Below are 4,367 nucleotides of genomic sequence, written 5' to 3'. Positions count from 1 at the left end.
AAATATATTTGAAAGGAATGTAAATAATATAAGTTCTCGTATGATTAATTCAAAACAGTGAACTTACAATTACTGAGTAAAGCTACATTATTATTGAAAACAACATTCATTCAGGGACATTAATCTAATATAATAATATAAATTTACTAGAATACAATAGTTCCTTACTTAATTATAATAAATATAATTTAAATTTAGCATGAGATGGTGACCTAACCATCTACCTCCTGTCAAATTAGCAATTATTTAGTTTTAATAGAAAGATAAAGAAATCCAGCTGTTCATTTGATATTTGAAATATAATATTGTTATGCAGGATAATTATACATAATATAGTTTGTCACAATGAAAAAAACTGCAACTGAATAAATCATATTATAATAAAATTTAGGAAAATTAACTTTTTTTAATAGAAGAATAATTTCAAGTTGAAAAAATAATAATAATAAATTAGCATTTAAAATAAAAAAATAGCACTAATATTTAAGAATGACCCAAATATGTTAGAATTTAGAATAACAAAATAAAAAAATGTTTATTCTCATAAATAAACATTACATAGACAATGCCTGGATTAGTTTACTAAATTCATTCACTTTTCTTTGTGAGAATTTTGTTTTCAAAATTTCTCTACTTTTTTCGTATTTTATTTAGATTTTGATTTTATTTTCATAGTTCAGTTATAATATAATGTTAATATTAATTTTAAATATTAATATATTTTGAAATTTGTATCCTAAAATGAGATAATAATAATCCATGAAAACCTTTCTGTACAAGTGTTATGTTCTTAAGTGTTATTATTATTCAACGAAGTGTTAAGTTGTTGGAAGTCGTTTTGTGTCCTAAAATGAGAAATTATATAGTATTTTAATTGCATTCTATTCTGTTGAATATGTTTATAAGCTGAAATTATTGAAAATATTGTATTTATTGAAATTTTAGCTTCCTAAACTAAGCAGTTACCGGTATTTATTTATTCATGTAAATGACAAAATATAAAATTTTTATGTTAATAATTTGATAATTTATTTTATAAATGAAAATATATGACAGCATATAATTTCTCATAGTTCAATGTTTTCTTATTAAACAGATAATTCATTCACATTTTGTGAATGAATTATATGTTTAATAAGAAACAATTCATATGAAACAAAAAAATATAATTTGTGTTATAATTTTTCAATGATCAAAATATTCAATTAATGCATAAAAACTTAATCCATAATTATAATATTTTTAAAGAAGTTGGGAACATTACAATGCATTGAATTTCATTAGTTTTAATAATCAAAATTATTAAAATTATCAGTGTATGTCTACACATTGCAGAAAGGTTATAGAGGGAGAGGATCTGGGGATTTTTCTCCAAATCAGGAGAAACTTAAGGGCTTGTAGTGGTACTTTACCCCTTTAAATAAATCTTTAAGACTGATTTTTATTAATAAAAAAACATTGTACATCTTTTTTTTTTTTTTAAATGGCAAAAAGGGCTATACCCCTGGCCCCATACAAGCTCTAGATAACTCTGACTAGTTACAGTACATCTGTAAATAGGCTATATAAATAGTTTACAATATGCTAAATATCTTGCATCATAATTACTTCAAAATAAAAATTGATTTTTAAAGTAAAATAAAATGTTGTATTTCTCTAAAACCCTTTCTATTGCCTGAAATATATTCAGATATTTAGTTTACGTTAAATTTAATTGCACTAGATTTTAGTTATCATCATTAAAATTTAAAATTTCTTAAAGTAATATAATAAATAAATATAATAAAACATAAATGCCGTATTAACAGAATACTTATTATAAAATTTTTTATTTTATCTTTAATAAGCATTAATTAATACTTTAAAATTGTTTTTTTTATTTTATATCTGAAAAATCTGAAAAATGTCANATTAATCGAAAGCTTTCCAGTTGGCAAATTTAAATTTCCGCTAGTGCTGTAGCACTGACATCTTTGGCTATGTCTTGGGCTATTCCAATATTATTTTTGTTGGTGTGCGTGTTTTAGCTGGCAGCACTGGAGCAACCATGAAAGGGCACTAAACGACGTGCCAGGATTTGAACTAATTTCAACATGGGATAAGTTAATATATTTTTTCATACATAATTGGTTATCCAAAAAATCGATTTTCCGGACAACCCCAGTCCCCAATTGATTCGTATATTAATTGAATAAAAATGCACTTTAAAATGGTGTTTCGTCGCTTTTTATTAATTACAGACCCAAATAAAAGAAATATTTGTGTTTTTCAAATAAATTTTCGTTTGTCTCTTTTATAATAAAACGAATTTATCTATTTCTAAGTAAAAATTGAAAGTGTCTGTAGAGGTAATTTTTTTAAACATTCTTTTTCGTGATAAAGTTTTAATACTGTACTTATTACTATAATCTAGATATGTTAATCCTTAAATATACAAGTATATTTAAGGATTGGGTCACAAGTATGTATAATATATTAATACTTGTGGCCCAAAACCAAGGTCTTAAAATATTCTAAGACCTTGGCCCAAAACTCCTTGACTTCTTTCAATGTGGCCCAGAGAAACAAAAAGGTTGGAAACCCCTGATATAGAGAAAAAGGGCAATTGGGGACCCCAAATCCATCTTTTATAAGAAAATATTTTTTCCAAAAAATTTCCCCTCCGAAGAAAAATTTCTAAAGACAACACTGTACTGTACGTAGGACCACTAATTCAAATTCGCCCGGGTCCCATACCGACATAACGCGCCATTGCATAACAAGGGAAAGTATTGGAATCGTGTCAAATTTGACCCTACAGGTGTTTTGTAAATCTCTACGTTTTGAGACCCCCTGAACCCAAAAATGTATTGTTTGTTTGTTTAGTTATGGCAACGCAACACTTGGGCGATCTGCCTAGGGGGAATGTCTTCCGGGATGTCTTTTGTAAGGGAAACTGGCCCCTATGTATGCCTTACAGACGTGGAGGCAACTCCACGTAATCAGTCCGTCCAAGCGAGGCGCGAACCTGGTGGGAACTCCCAAAAATGTCAAGAAAGGGTAAATCTATGTGTCTGTGTTGGTGGCATCCTCTTTCTTGTCATGGATTGTCAAGTTTAATATCTCAGGATTAAAGTTAAGATACGAAATTTGACAGAGTAGTTTTTGTACTAGGGGAATTGATGCTATTAAATTTTCGTGGTTAAAGGTCAAAGGGATGAGAAGATAGAGGGATCATGTATCATATTTCGAGTGGCGAATGTCAACTCATTTTCCGAATAAACTGTTTCGACGGCAAATAATATAATACAAAAAAACACGTTCCAAAATGAATGAAAGACTTTTGTAGTTTGATACATTTTAATTAAATGACTTTTTCATTTCTACAACAACGCTCATTTCAATTTCAATCGAGCATCAGACGGAAAACATGACGTCTAAAATCGCCATGGCCACTGTTATTGACAACAATAAACGATCGATTCGCTGACATTTTGAATGTCAATTTCAAAAACGTGTGCCAAATTTAAAAAAAAAAAAAACGTGTTGCGTAATTGACAATTTTTTTTTTTCTTTTTAAAGTCTAACGCATTGCACCTAATATTATCATCGTATCTTTAACACGCCTTCGAATATTTAAAGGATAAAATCAAATCTAAATAATACTGAAGTATGTTTCTGCATATCGGACTTAATAAATCTCGTTGAAATATATAAATATATACTCGACTTTATATGAATTATATTATATATAATTTCCATATGGAAAAAGTTTTTTATGCTCAAAAACTAATGCTGAAAATCTTATGGTACTGAATTGTATATAATGCATCTACATTGTTTCTACTATAGTATTGATTTACATATGCAATTCTAATTTTTTTTTAAGTCATTATTTTCAGTCTAATGTTAAATCAATATTTGTTAATAGATTGTTGAAGTCGCCACATTAATAAATTTATTCTGGCTTTAAAAACTAACAATGAAACAGTCGTAGTNGTGATGTATAACAAGGCAATTAACTCAATAACCTAAAACCAGCAATAAGAACAGTCACTTTAACACAGCAAATGTTTACTTCTATCTTTAATGGACATCATCAGGCTAATGTTCAAAAACAAAACTGCATCTTTAGAAACAAACAGGTTCAAAGATGTAGGTGCTCACTGGTTAGTGTTTCTCCATCAGATAACCTGTGGATATATTAAGGCAGGGGTGTCCAACCCGCGGCCCAAGGCAAGTTCCAATGCGGCCCAATAAACGTGTAAACAAAGCCGACAAATTTTTATTATTTATTTATTTATTTCAACAACATAAACTCAAAAAAGAAGTTTCACAAACTTTATACATATTTTATTTTTGAGTGGAAAGGAAATATTTTCAAATAC

Source organism: Centruroides sculpturatus, unplaced genomic scaffold, assembly GCF_000671375.1.
Source record: "Centruroides sculpturatus isolate CEXI.00-Female unplaced genomic scaffold, Cexi_2.0 scaffold205, whole genome shotgun sequence".
In the NCBI taxonomy this organism is placed as follows: domain Eukaryota; kingdom Metazoa; phylum Arthropoda; class Arachnida; order Scorpiones; family Buthidae; genus Centruroides; species Centruroides sculpturatus.
This window is presented reverse-complemented; position numbering follows the sequence as displayed.